The 15,293-nt window shown below is 45.7% G+C and overlaps 1 long non-coding RNA gene across 3 annotated transcripts; it reads right to left on the bottom strand.

The window, feature by feature from the left end:
- Positions 1-1,196: 1,196 nt before the first annotated feature.
- Positions 1,197-13,316, bottom strand: LOC145714656 (uncharacterized). 3 transcript variants are annotated; one of them, XR_014136922.1, is made up of 3 exons: positions 13,054-13,316; positions 11,332-11,514; positions 1,197-1,751 (listed from the first exon to the last, which is right to left on the bottom strand). It is a non-coding gene; the product is annotated as an uncharacterized LOC145714656 (long non-coding RNA). The 3 variants fall into 3 exon arrangements; XR_014136921.1 differs by having other exon boundaries at positions 1,217-1,751; positions 11,384-11,514; positions 13,054-13,307; XR_014136923.1 differs by having other exon boundaries at positions 1,223-1,751; positions 11,449-11,514; positions 13,054-13,296.
- Positions 13,317-15,293: the final 1,977 nt, after the last annotated feature.

The following is a 15,293-nucleotide window of genomic DNA, read 5'->3' on the forward strand; positions in this document are numbered from 1 at the left end:
CACATGAAAATCCACAAAAAGCACATTATTAAGCTTTTTTACGTTCTAGACGTCGCCCGATGTCAGGGACGCTGCAATGAACGGGACACGCACGGTCCCTGCCTTCATGAGACTTGGACCCAGGACGGGATGATGTGGGAATTCTGAACCCTGTAGCGATCGTTACGAACGATGACCGATAGGTGTGTGTTGACATGGAAATACTTTCCCGAAATACTGTGCTGAAAGGAAGACTGCAATACAGCTTGTAGACTTTGATTCAACTTCTACAAATAAAAAAGTGTATACTGATTTATGTACATACGCCCATCTAATGGTATATATTATATACATTATAAACATTCGAGGTAGAACAGTAAGCACCAAAACATTAGCAGTACATATTTCTGCGAGACGGCATTATGGGCGCTTTCTCATCTCATTAGTGACAGTTCTTGCATTTCCAGACTGTTTTGCATTGAGTATATATTGATAATTAGAAAACGTTAACAAAGCTATTTCACAGCAGAGCGATACAGCCATTACATTAACACATGCGCGGCCGTGCCTTTGCCCTCTTACCTCTTTGCGTCTCCGGGGCCATCTTTTCTCCCAACTCCCCCCTTCTACCTTCGATGGCGGTCATCGCCTACACGTCTACTCCCGAAGGACCGGTGTTTCCTTGGGCCTCGGCGCCTTTGCGAAGTCTCCCCGCCTCGCTCGGTCTGGAAGGCGCCTGCCCACCCTTTCGCTTGTCTACCTGCTTCGGGTGTGCGAGGAGTCGCCTCGGGTGTCTTTACTTCAAAGCACCCGTCCCCTCCCTCCTTGCCCTCAGACCACGACAAACGCCTCCCCTCTTCACCACCACAGACAGCACGGTGCGGCCTGTGCGCCGCGAACCGAGTGGTCACGGAAACGGAGAGATGAATTTCCTATTACTTCCCTCCTTTTCCTGCCTGCTGTCTCTCACCAGCGGCTCATCCCTTTCTACTCTCCTCCTCGCTCACCTGGTCCCCTCGGCACGAGCCCCGTCGCTTTTTCAGAAGGGCACACGCAAGGCCAATTGAGGGCTTTTGTCCCCGGCCGTTTCTTCTGCCCCCAGGAGAGCTGCAGAGTCGGTCCCTCGCTTTTTGAAGCCTTTGCCTAAATGCCCTGGATTAGTAAGGCCTTCCCTTACTGCCCTCGTCGGGGGCAGGGGGCAGGATTCCCCATTTCTCATCACCCATAACTGGCTCTCTATGCAGTAGCATTTAACTTTTTAGTTGTTTATGGTTCCCTTCCCTCTTCCTTGACTGGAACACAAGCCCCGTGAGGGCAGGGGTCTACGTCTTTTCGTTTTTGATGTGTCCTTTGCACCCACAACGGGGCCTGAAACACAGTAGGGGCTTAATTGTATCTGTTAAATGAGGAGTAACCATTAAACCACAGAATCCCTGCTTATTTTTACTGTCAAGTAAAAACAAATCCAGATTTATGTAAGAAGCAGCTTTATTCGAAAAGACCGCCGCAACAGAGAGAATGCTCTGACCACAGGTCCCGCGAGGGTCTCAGAATTGAACAGAAAAAGGTGTTTCTCTTATAGGAAAGGGGGAGCAGGGGCAGCAGGAAGTTGGCGTGCGTGTGCAGGGGCCGCTGGTGGGAGCGAGCAGACGCATCATGGAAACGGGAAACGTTTCTCTGTCTTTAGCCCATTCTCAGAATGAGCTATTGAATGGGGAATTTCTGCATCTTGGTTCTTGCTTAAGCTTGGGGGTGAGCCAAAATTCAGGAGCCTGTGAGGAGAAAAGCGTGACTAAAGTTTGGTTAAGCCAGGTCAGAGGGTATGTTATGGATAATTGGGAGCACTTGGTCAGTCCCTGGTGTTGCTTAAAATAGGCCAAGACAGGGGGCGCCTGGGTGGCTCGGTCAGGTAAGTGTCCAACTCTTGGTTTTGGCTCAGGTCACGATCTCACAGTTTGGTTCGTGAGTTCAAGCCCCGCAACTGACAGTGCAGAGCATGTTTGGGATTCTCTCTCTCCCTGCTCCTCCCCTGTGCTCTCTCTCTCTCTCTCTCTTTCTCTCTCAAATAAATAAAACTTAAGAAAATGAATTAAAAAAATAAAATAAAATAAAATAAAATAAAATAAAATAAAATAGGCAAAGACTGTCCCAAACACTACCATGGATAGAGTTAGAGTTGCCATGAGGTCAAAGTTGCTCACAGCGGTTTTCGCGGGTGGGCTGGACACACATTCTTGTTGGCTTTGAAGTATTACCTATATTATATGTTGAGCATTTTATCAACCAACAGCTGTTGGAAGGTCTTAGAGACAAGGCACTGGTGAGAGGTATGCCTAGGAATATAACAAAAAGAATGATTACTAAAGGCTGAATGTGGGAGTAAACCCCAAATCTGATACCAGAAGGGAGTCTACCGAGAGGAGTCGAGGACATTGGACCCAAAGTGCCCTTAGATGGTAGAGTGAGAATAGCAGTGGTGATCTGATGGTTTGTGTTTGAATAGTTTTGGTGATAGCATAGACAATCCGAGATGTTTTGGAGAACATATGCATGGCAGTCCTTCTCACCACCGCTCACTGTATAAGTGCCCCTTTGGGAAGCCAGAATCATGTCCAATGCCATAAGATTTTAAAGGACCACTTGTTGAAACTTATGTAGTTCGGTGGCGATCACATTCGTAGTTTTGGTAAGGTTTCCCAGAGCAAAGCATGGAAATTATGGCAGTTTGTAAAGAAGTTCAAACTTTGAAAAGTGAGAAGACTTTGGTTTCTTAAATAATCAAGGACATAATAAAATCAACACAAAAGCATAGGGAATTACTCTGATGAGGCACAGTATTCTTGCCTTTCTTGACAGATTACTTAGAAGTCAAAGAAAAACTCTTATAATTTCCTATTAAGAGCAGATCTACAATCCAAAAACATTTTGTTATTTAACAGAGAAAAACCCAATTCCGGTTTTGTAGGAGTATATTTGATATTAAATTTCCTTTTTAAAAAATGAAAAATAAGCCTGTTAATCCTTTGCCATCTTTGACCACAACACATAGAATCCCCCCTTTATCACTATTTACATCCGTTTCAATTTTATCCTACATTTTCTTCTTTTTTATTCTGGAGCAACCAGTCATTTTACCTTAGGACAAAACTATTTTTTCCCTTAATAAGAACACATCTTCTATGCTTTGCCTACAAAGTTGTTCCTATATGCTACTATTGCTACTGATAGAGTTTTACTCACAGATACTGCTTCCAACATTCATCCACAGTAACTTTAATTTTAGAGAAAGCCAGGAGGTGGAAAATTGTGAACTGTCTGTCACACACCAGTATTTTGTAGCAGATCACCAGACCTTATGAATATAGGTCTCACAATTTTTATAGCTATAATTATCTCTTGTAGTATAACGTTTCATCGAGGCAAAAATGACTATTAATAGAGCCAAACATATATAGCCTTAAAAGTATGCTTACTAATTAGCGTTTCAATATTTATCTTATGTAAAAATGATCTAGTTATTTAATAAATATTCATTAATTAATTTAGCATAAGTCTAAGGTTTGAATTTACCAGAAGATTTTGAAAACGGTTTTCAAGCTGACATGTTATAAAACATAATTCGTGGCAACATAAAGTTTGTCAGGATAATGATTTAATTTGGTTCAACACAAATTTACATTTTTAACAATCTTAAATGTTTAATAGATGTAGCGTTAGTCTATTCAATCAGTAAACCCGTGTACGTTTTAGGAAGAATATTCCAAATAGAATAAAAAAGTCTGCTTATATTTTATCTAAACTTGATAACTCACAAGATAAAAGAGCTAATTTTATTAAACCAATAATACTGAACTAGTCTTGTTTGCCAAGATTTACTGAACTTGTGTTCACTTGAATTTTAAAAACTATAATATTACACTGTATGCTAACTAACTGGAATTTGTTTTCTTTTTTTTAATGTTTATTTATTTTTGAGAGAGACAGAGAGAGGGAGAGAGAAAATTCCAAGCAGGCCCCCTGCTGTCAGCACGGAGCCCGACCTGAAGCTCCAACTCAGGAACCACCAGATCATGACCTGAGCTGAAGGTGGACCCTTAACCGACTGAGCCACCCAGGCGCCCCAACTACCCAACTACCCAACTACCTGGAATTTAAATAAAAACTTTAAAAAATATTTGGGTTAGTTTCTATAAGACTATTTTTGAAAATCCTAGATGTTAAATTCCGTTAACTTTTGAGAATTTTAGACATATTTAATTTATAGAAGTGCTTATTGAGAGGTTCCGGAAGATGGCGGCGTAGGAGGACGCGGGGCTCACAGCGCGTCCTGCCGATCACTTCGATTCCACCTACACCTGCCTAAAGAACCCAGAAAACCGCCAGAGGATTAGCAGAACGGAGTCTCCGGAGTCAAGCGCAGACCAGAGGCCCACGGAAGAGGGGAGGAAGGGCGGCGAGGCGGTGCGCGCTCCACGGACCGGCGGGAGGGAGCCGGGGCGGAGGGGCGGCTCGCCGGCCAAGCGGAGCCCCCGAGTCTGGCTGGCAAGAGCGGAGGGGCCGGACGGACTGTGTTCCCACAGCAAGCGCGACTCAGCGTCTGGGAGGTCATAAGTGAACAGCTCTGCTCGGAAAGCGGGAAGGCTGGAGGACAGAGGGAGGGAGAGCTGCCGAGCCCCCGGACGGCAGAGCTCAGCTTGGCGGGGAACGAAGGCGCCAGCGCCATCTCCCCCGCCCATCCCCCAGCCAAAATCCCAAAGGGAACCGGTTCCTGCCAGTGAACCTGCTCGCTCCGCGCAGACACCCAACTCTGTGCTTCTGCGGAGCCAAACCTCCGGCAGCGGATCTGACTCCCTCCCGCTGCCACAGGGCCCCTCCTGAAGTGGATCACCTAAAGAGAAGCGAGCTAAGCCTGCCCCTCCAGCCCCCGTGCACCTTGCCCACCCACCCCAGCTAATACGCCAGATCCCCAGCAACACAAGCCTGGCAGTGTGCAAGTAGCCCAGACGGGACACGCCACCCCACAGTGAATCCCGCCCCTAGGAGAGGGGAAGAGAAGGCACACACCAGTCTGACCGTGGCCCCAGCGGTGGGCTGGGGGCAGACATCGGGTCGGACTGCGGCCCCGCCCACTAACTCCAGCTATACACCACAGCACAGGGGAAGTGCCCTGCAGGTCCTCACCACGCCAGGGACTCTCCAAAATGACCAAACGGAAGAATTCCCCTCAGAAGAATCTCCAGGAAATAACAACAGCTAATGAACTGATCAAAAAGGATTTAAATGATATAACAGAAAGTGAATTTAGAATAATAGTCATAAAATTAATCACTGGGCTTGAAAACAGTATACAGGACAGCAGAGAATCTCTTGCCACAAAGATCGAGGGACTAAGGAACAGTCACGAGGAGTTGAAAAACGCTTTAAACGAATTGCAAAACAAAATGGAATCCACGATGGCTCGGCTTGAAGAGGCAGAGGAGAGAAGAGGTGAACTAGAAGATAAAGTTATGGAGAAAGAGGAAGCCGAAAGAAAGAGAGATAAAAAAATCCAGGAGTATGAGGGGAAAATTAGAGAACTAAGTGATACACTAAAAAAAAATAATATACGCATAATTGGTATCCCAGAGGAGGAAGAGAGAGGGAAGGGTGCTGAAGGGGTACTTGAACAAATTATAGCTGAGAACTTCCCTGAACTGGGGAAGGAAAAAGGCATTGAAATCCAAGAGGCACAGAGAACTCCCTTCAGACGTAACTTGAATCGATCTTCTGCACGACATATCATAGTGAAACTGGCAAAATACAAGGATAAAGAGAAAATTCTGAAAGCAGCAAGGGATAAACGTGCCCTCACATATAAAGGGAGACCTATAAGACTCGTGACTGATCTCTCCTTTGAAACTTGGCAGGCCAGAAAGGCTTGGCACGATATCTACAGTGTGCTAAACAGAAAAAATATGCAGCCAAGAATCCTTTATCCAGCAAGTCTGTCATTTAGAATAGAAGGAGAGATAAAGGTCTTCCCAAACAAACAAAAACTGAAGGAATTTGTCACCACGAAACCAGCCCTACAAGAGATCCTAAGGGGGATCCTGTGAGACAAAGTACCAGAGACATCACTACAAGCATAAAACATACAGACATCACAATGACTCTAAACCCATATCTTTCTATAATAACACTGAATGTAAATGGATTAAATGCGCCAACTAAAAGACATAGGGTATCAGAATGGATAAAAAAACAAGACCCATCTATTTGCTGTCTACAAGAGACTCATTTTAGATCTGAGGACACCTTTAGATTGAGAGGGAGGGGATGGAGAACTATCTATCATGCTCCTGGAAGCCAAAAGAAAGCTGGAGTAGCCATACTTATATCAGACAAACTAGACTTTAAATTAAAGGCTGTAACAAGAGATGAAGAAGGGCATTATATAATAATCACAGGGTCTATCCACCAGGAAGAGCTAACTATTATAAATGTCTATGCGCCGAATACCGGAGCCCCCAGATATATAAAACAATTACTCATAAACATAAGCAACCTTATTGATAAGAATGTGGTCATTGCAGGGGACTTTAACACCCCACTTACAGAAATGGATAGATCATCTAGACACACAGTCAATAAAGAAACAAGGGCCCTGAATGATACATTGGATCAGATGGACTTGACAGATATATTTAGAACTCTGCATCCCAAAGCAACAGAATATACTTTCTTCTCGAGTGCACATGGAACATTCTCCAAGATAGATCATATACTGGGTCACAAAACAGCCCTTCATAAGTTTACAAGAATTGAAATTATACCATGCATACTTTCAGACCACAATGCTATGAAGCTTGAAATCAACCACAGGAAAAAGTCTGGAAAACCTCCAAAAGCATGGAGGTTAAAGAACACCCTACTAACGAATGAGTGGGTCAACCAGGCAATTAGAGAAGAAATTAAAATATACATGGAAACAAACGAAAATGAAAATACAACAATCCAAACGCTTTGGGATGCAGCGAAGGCAGTCCTGAGAGGAAAATACATTGCAATCCAGGCCTATCTCAAGAAACAAGAAAAATCCCAAATACAAAATCTAACAGCACACCTAAAGGAAATCGAAGCAGAACAGCAAAGGCAGCCTAAACCCAGCAGAAGAAGAGAAATAATAAAGATCAGAGCAGAAATAAACAATATAGAATCTAAAAAAACTGTAGAGCAGATCAACGAAACCAAGAGTTGGTTTTTTGAAAAAATAAACAAAATTGACAAACCTCTAGCCAGGCTTCTCAAAAAGAAAAGGGAGATGACCCAAATAGATAAAATCATGAATGAAAATGGAATGATTACAACCAATCCCTCAGAGATACAAACAATTTTCAGGGAATACTATGAAAAATTATATGCCAGCAAATTGGACAACCTGGAAGAAATGGACAAATTTCTAAACACCCACACTCTTCCAAAACTCAATCAGGAGGAAATAGAAAGCTTGAACAGACCCATAACCAGCGAAGAAATTGAATCGGTTATCAAAAATCTCCCAACAAATAAGAGTCCAGGACCTGATGGCTTCCCAGGGGAGTTCTACCAGACATTTAAAGCAGAGATAATACCTATCCTTCTCAAGCTATTCCAAGAAATAGAAAGGGAAGGAAAACTTCCAGACTCATTCTATGAAGCCAGTATTACTTTGATTCCTAAACCAGACAGAGACCCAGTAAAAAAAGAGAACTACAGGCCAATATCCCTGATGAATATGGATGCAAAAATTCTTAATAAGATACTAGCAAATCGAATTCAACAGCATATAAAAAGAATTATTCACCATGATCAAGTGGGATTCATTCCTGGGATGCAGGGCTGGTTCAACATTCGCAAATCGATCAACGTGATACATCACATTAACAAAAAAAAAAGAGAAGAACCATATGATCCTGTCAATCGATGCAGAAAAGGCCTTTGACAAAATCCAGCACCCTTTCTTAATAAAAACCCTTGAGAAAGTCGGGATAGAAGGAACATACTTAAAGATCATAAAGGCCATTTATGAAAAGCCCACAGCTAACATCATCCTCAACGGGGAAAAACTGAGAGCTTTTTCCCTGAGATCAGGAACACGACAGGGATGCCCACTGTCACCGCTCTTGTTTAACATAGTGCTGGAAGTTCTAGAATCAGCAATCAGACAACAAAAGGAAATCAAAGGCATCAAAATTGGCAAAGATGAAGTCAAGCTTTCGCTTTTTGCAGATGACATGATATTATACATGGAAAATCCGATAGACTCCACCAAAAGTCTGCTAGAACTGATACATGAATTCAGCAAAGTTGCAGGATACAAAATCAATGTGCAGAAATCAGTTGCATTCTTATACACTAACAATGAAGCAACAGAAAGACAAATGAAGAAACTGATCCCATTCACAATTGCACCAAGAAGCATAAAATACCTAGGAATAAATCTAACCAAAGATGTAAAAGATCTGTATGCTGAAAACTATAGAAAGCTTATGCAGGTAATTGAAGAAGATATAAAGAAATGGAAAGACATTCCCTGCTCATGGATTGGAAGAATAAATATTGTCAAAATGTCAATACTACCCAAAGCTATCTACACATTCAATGCAATCCCAATCAAAATTGCACCAGCATTCTTCTCGAAACTAGAACAAGCAATCCTAAAATTCATATGGAACCACAAAAGGCCCCGAATAGCCAAAGTAATTTTGAAGAAGAAGACCAAAGCAGGAGGCATCACAATCCCAGACTTTAGCCTCTACTACAAAGCTGTCATCATCAAGTCAGCATGGTATTGGCATAAAAACAGACACATAGACCAATGGAATAGAATAGAAACCCCAGAACTAGACCCACAAACGTATGGCCAACTCATCTTTGACAAAGCAGGAAAGAACATCCAATGGAAAAAAGACAGTCTCTTTAACAAATGGTGCTGGGAGAACTGGACAGCAACATGCAGAAGGTTGAAACTAGACCACTTTCTCACACCATTCACAAAAATAAACTCAAAATGGATAAAGGACCTGAATGTGAGACAGGAAACCATCAAAACCTTAGAGGAGAAAGCAGGAAAAGACCTCTCTGACCTCAGCCGTAGCAATCTCTTACTCGGCACATCCCCAAAGGCAAGGGAATTAAAAGCAAAAGTGAATTACTGGGACCTTATGAAGATAAAAAGCTTCTGCACAGCAAAGGAAACAACCAACAAAACGAAAAGGCAACCAACGGAATGGGAAAAGATATTTGCAAATGACACATCGGACAAAGGGCTAGTATCCAAAATCTATAAAGAGCTCATCAAACTCCACACCCGAAAAACAAATAACCCAGTGAAGAAATGGGCAGAAAACATGAATAGACACTTCTCTAAAGAAGACATCCGGATGGCCAACAGGCACATGAAAAGATGTTCAACGTCGCTCCTTATCAGGGAAATACAAATCAAAACCACACTCAGATACCACCTCATGCCAGTCAGAGTGGCCAAAATGAAGAAATCAGGAGACTATAGATGCTGGAGAGGATGTGGAGAAACAGGAACCCTCTTGCACTGTTGGTGGGAATGCAAATTGGTGCAGCCGCTCTGGAAAGCAGTGTGGAGGTTCCTCAGAAAATTAAAAATAGACCTACCCTATGACCCAGCAATAGCACTGCTAGGAATTTACCCAAGGGATACAGGAGTACTGATGCATAGGGGCACCTGTACCCCAATGTTTATAGCGGCACTCTCAACAATAGCCAAATTATGGAAAGAGCCTAAATGTCCATCAACTGATGAATGGATAAAGAAATTGTGGTTTATATACACAATGGAATACTACGTGGCAATGAGAAAAAATGAAATATGGCCTTTTGTAGCAACATGGATGGAACTGGAGAGTGTGATGCTAAGTGAAATAAGCCATACGGAGAAAGACAGATACCATATGGTTTCACTCTTATGTGGATCCTGAGAAACATAACAGAAACCCATGGGGGAGGGGAAGGAAAAAAAAAAAAAAAAAAAGAGGTTAGAGTGGGAGAGAGCCAAAGCATAAGAGACTGTTAAAAACTGAGAACAAACTGAGGGTGGATGGGGGGTGGGAGGGAGGGCAGGGTGGGTGATGGGTATTGAGGAGGGCACCTTTTGGGATGAGCACTGGGTGTTGTATGGAAACCAATTTGACAGTAAATTTCATATATTAAAAAAAAAAAAAAAAAAAAAAAAAGAAGTGCTTATTTACCTCTAAGCCAATTAAAATAGAGTTCTTTAAGGCATTTTATAATCTAATATGTTAATACTATCTAGGGATAGGAAAAGAACATACATAAATACATAGACAGGCAGACACAGAGAACTAATGGCTGAACTAATGGCTTTAATTTCTAATTTTTAACTCATTGGTTACAAACAGTTGGCTCTTGCCCTTGGACACCTTTACGTTTTTATAAAAATCAGGACTACATTTCTGGCGGATGGGGCAATGGAGGACATCTGCTCATTATGAGAGCTGAAGTGCCCCCAACAATATTAGTGGAGGAGACCCTTAATTTTCTTTGGAGGCTGTGGATTAAATCTTGGGCAAGGGACTGAGGAGATATCAGGTGACCGTCTGTCTGGGTGTCTAAAGCTCATCTGAGTTGATAAAGCACTCAGCCTGTTTCTAAGTAGCTTTTTCAGCATTAGGTGTTTGCTCTCGGGGTCCCGAAGCCGCTCAATAACTTCCAACAGGGAGAGGGGGGCCTAGAGTTTAAGTGACTATAAGATGTTGAAGGGCCCAAGTGGGATGGAAAAAGTTTGGCAGAAGTGGATAGAGGGATAGAGGAGGTAGGAGTGTTAAAGGGGGAGAGACGGATCGAAGGATTCAGGGAGATGAAGGGAAGTTTGAAGGTCATGAAAAGGAGGAAGGAGGATGGGGGGGCGGGTGATAGAAGGGATAGGTAATTGATGAGCCAGCATGGGGAGATCCCATGTTTCCCAAAGAGGCCACCGAAATTCTAAATTCTCTGTAGTAAAATCTTGCTACTTTTGAAGGTATTGAACTGAATTAATGCCATAATGATGGAGCATATAGTCCAGCAGGAAAAGTAGAGTGAGAGTTACCCACGATATTAGTTCATTAGACCAGAGATAAGCCCTTAAAGAAGCCAGGAAAGAGTCCTGCTTGATTACTCCCCTGTATCGTCCCTGTCGGAAGGGCCAAAGAAATTCCCTCCTCCAATTCCCAAGGAAAAACAAAGGAGTCATCATACAGAAGAGTAGGGAAGTTTCCTTCTCAAGAGTCAGGGAACGACTGCCCACTCAAAGTGCCAAAGAAAGATTCCTATGCCCAACGAATCAAAGTAACTCCTTACTGTGCTGTAATAGACATGATGCCCAGAGCACTGGTGCGAGAACTGAATTTACCAAAGGATTCCCGAATTCACCAACAAGAGCCGAGTTCGAAAAAATTGCAAGGTGCCGTTAGGTACCTGGGCAGGTACGACAGGGTTCTGTAAGTGAAGTCCAATCTTGAGTTGCCTCACAACACTTTAAATCTGTCAATAAAACAGATCCAGGGGTAGGTAAAGAAAGAATTTATGAAAAGACTGTTGCAATAGAATGCTCCGACCGCAAGATCCACAGGCATCTCAAAATCGAACAGGAAAAGGCTTTTTTTTTTTTTTTTTTTTTTTAAATAAGGAGCGGTGAGCAGGGCTAGCAGGAACTATGACAGGGATGGGAAGCTGTGGGGGTGAATGGGCAGCATGATCTGGGGCGGGGGGTGGTTAGTAGGAATGTTTCTCTCGAGGACAGCAAGGAATGAGCTGCATCTCAGTGCCTGCTTAGGCTCGAGCGTGAGCCCAAATGTAGGGGTCTGTGGAGAGGAGGGAAGTTACCAAACCAACGGGTTACTAAGGAGCAGTTGTGTGAGTACTTGGTCATTACCATTCCGAAAACTCCCTCAATTCCCACCTTGCCTCTCTCTTCAAGTTGGTATTGCCCAGTGTCCTGAAGAATGGTTTAAAATATCATACTTTAGGGGCGCCTGGGTGGCTCAGTCGGTTAAGCAGCCGACTTTGGCTCAGGTCATGATCTCTCGGTCTGTGAGTTCGAGCCCCGCATCGGGCTCTGGGCTGACAGCTCAGAGCCTGGAGCCTGTTTCAGATTCTGTGTCTCCCTCTCTCTGACCCTCCCCCGTTCATGCTCTGTCTCTCTCTGTCTCAAAAATAAATAAACATTAAAAAAATTAAAAAAAAATGTCATACTTTAGAAAGTCAAAGCGTCAGGGACATCTGGGTGGCTCAGTCGGTTAACCGTCTGACTTCAGGTTAAGCTTCCGACTTGGGCTCAGGTCATGATCTCATAGCTCATGGGTTCGAGCCCCGCGTGGGGGCTCTGTGCTGACAGCTCAGAGCCCGGAGCAGCTTTGGATTCTGTGTCTCCCTCTCTCTTTGCCCCTTCCCTGCTCATGCTCTGTGTGCGTGTGTGTGTCTCAAAAATAAATAAACATTTTTTAAAAATTAAAAAAAAAGTCAAAGCGTCAGAGTAGCCACATTTCCAGTGTAACCATGTCGTCGGCTTCTCAAACTTCTGTTCCCTGGTCAAACTAAATGAGATCCTAGCCTTTGAGCGTGTCCCAGATATGTTTATCCAGAGCTATTTCTGCCCCCATCTTAGCATAATCATTATTAGCAGATTTAATGAAATAGGTATTTCACAGCTGTTTCCCTGAGATCATCTCAACTCCCTACGCAGACCCCGTCACTAAAATTTCCGGTGAAATTCTAACCACCTCCCAGCCAGAAGAGGAAATCATGGTGTTCCAGACTTTTCCCTGGGGTTCAGATGGCCCCTGGTCCACATGTGACCACCGCAGCCACTATCCCCCCAGGAAATGGCTCCTGGGAAGTCCCTTTGTTTCCTGCTAGATCCCATATTTGTAAAGAACTGGGCACACGTCGGGATACGGAGTAAGACACAAGTGGGTAAAACGGTGTTGCTAGCTAGTTAGGAACACCATTTCTAACCATACAGGCAGGGGGGATTTTTTTTCTCTCCCGAGGGAACCAGAGTCGGGAGCCACCCTCGTCTACCTGCTTCGGGACCCTTCGGCATGCCTTCTTCGTCTTCGTAACCACGGTCCTGTCTGAAGTCTTTCCTCGGGGCCCTGACTGAGAATACTGTACTGGACGCGCTAACTTTCATCAGCTCCCAGGCCCTTGGCCTTTGCCTGGTGCTAGAGAACTACATCACCCAGGATGCTCTCCTCCGTAAGCCGCGGCGCCGCTGGCCAATGAAGAGGCCGGAGAGGGTCGTCTGCGTGCATTACGCGCCCTCTCGGGGCGGGACTTCTGGCTCTGTCCTCGCCGTGGTTATCTTACCCGTTCCCGGCCCGGGATCCCCGAGTCACACCGGAGGTGACGGAAGAGAAGACGTCCCCGCGGCACTGAGCCGGGCCTGAGGCTCGGCGGCGTCGCCGCCCGGTGTCACCCCGCCGCCGGGGCGGGCTGGGGCCCGCGGAGCTCGGGTCCCCGCCCGGGTCTCCTGGCCTCACTCCGCCAGCAGGCCCCGATGGCGGCGGCTGCGCTGTCGGACCCGGCGCAGGGGTGCAGTCGTCCCCAGGTGCTCACCCGCCCGACGCCACCTCCCCATCCTAAAGCTCCGAATGAGGGCGCCTGCCTTGGTCACTGAAGGCCGGGCGGCTGTGTCCAACACGGTGGGGTGCTCTGAGTGGGGTCCCCATTTCCGACAGCCAGTGGGAGAACGTGGAGGGGGAGTTGCAGGCAGAAGGACGAGCACGTGCAAAAGCTTGGACGTGCGACTGGGGCGGGAGCCCTCGGGATACCTCGAGGGAAGCCGAGCGCCCCTGCGGTGTCCGCGGGCAGTGGAACCTGGGGGGCGGAGTCACACCCGGGAAGGCACCTGACCGGCGGGACCTTCCTTCCTGGGCCGCCACAAGCCACGGAGAGTGGGGGACGCAAGAGGGACAGGATCTGCGCTAGGATTTTAAGTTTCCCCAAAGTTGCTCGGGGGGTGGGAGAGGGGCGATGAAGGTGGAGGCAGGGAGACCGATGAGACTGCCGCAGTAGAGTCCAGGAGCGTCAGGACGCGGTCCAGACTAGGGTGAAGGCAAAGCACCCTGAGTCCAGATAGAGCTTAGGGACAGAGTCCTCTGCCTGCTGCATCAGGCTGTGAAGGAAGGTAGGGAGTGAAGGACCACCCTAAGTTTTTTGGTTTCTTTTTTCTTTTCTTCTTCTTCTTCTTCTTCCTCTTCCTCTTCTCCTTTTCTGAACATCTGGGAGAATGAGGATGAAGAAATTGGGTGGAGGGAGCAGGCTGTAGGGGGGAAGGTCAGAAGTTGCATTTTGGACCCGGTGAATCTGAAGATGTTCCAGAAGTGGGGGGGGGGGGGGGCGCGGGGATGGGGTGTGGGGGGAAAGAGAGAAAAAGAGATGGATAGATGGACAGGCAAGTCTGCAGTTCCAGGAGGGGTCTACACTGGGGATGTTTAAAGGGGTTTTAGGTCTGGACCAGGACATAACCTGGGGAGAGGATTTAGGAGAGGGAAGCTTAAGGTGGTTGCTTGAGATGGCCCGAAGTGAGAGACGGAAATGCTGGAGGGTAGGCGCAGGGGGTGGGCACCCCTGAGGCTTCGAGAACCCCACTGGGTACTGGCTGTTATCTGAGGGAGAGGAAGCCAGGGATAAGGGGTAGGGGGTAAAGAGCCAGGCAGGCATAGAGATCCAGCTGCGGGGAGGTGTATATTCACTGCCTTGTGGGCTCAGCAGGACCTTGCGTCTAATCCCGGTGAGCCAGGAAGAGTCAGCTAGGCCAGTGGAACAGCCTAGGCCAGACCAGGGCAAGGGTGCATCAGCCACTCTGCTCTTCAAGCCCCTCCACAGGAGGGTTGGTCCGGCACCGGCATTCTAATGGACGTGTCCCCTAGCAGGTTCTCCTTCAGGGGACCACGCAGCACCCAGGCTGCATTGCCGAAAGAACTAGCATCCCACTGGCCTGCTTAGACCCCCCGCCCCCCTGAATTGATGAGTGGATGAATGAAAGAAATGATGGCTTCTTTAAACATTTCCCTAAATAGAAGCACACGACAGAAGCTTAAAACTTACAGATTTAACTAGTTCACTTCACACAAGTTCTTACTAGTGGTTTGAAAAGTTCCTGTACCTCTAAACATTGGATTAAAGTCAAAAGTCGTAACTGTCACATTCTCTTAAAGGCTTAAAAAGCAGGAAAGCCACCCACATTTTCCAAGGCTCATCACCTCGTGTGCACCAAGGTGTTAATCCTGTGGACAGTACAAGCTGGTATTCAGCAA

This window comes from Panthera onca, chromosome X (assembly GCF_046562875.1).
Source record: "Panthera onca isolate mPanOnc1 chromosome X, mPanOnc1 haplotype 2, whole genome shotgun sequence".
NCBI classification, from domain to species: Eukaryota; Metazoa; Chordata; class Mammalia; order Carnivora; family Felidae; genus Panthera; species Panthera onca.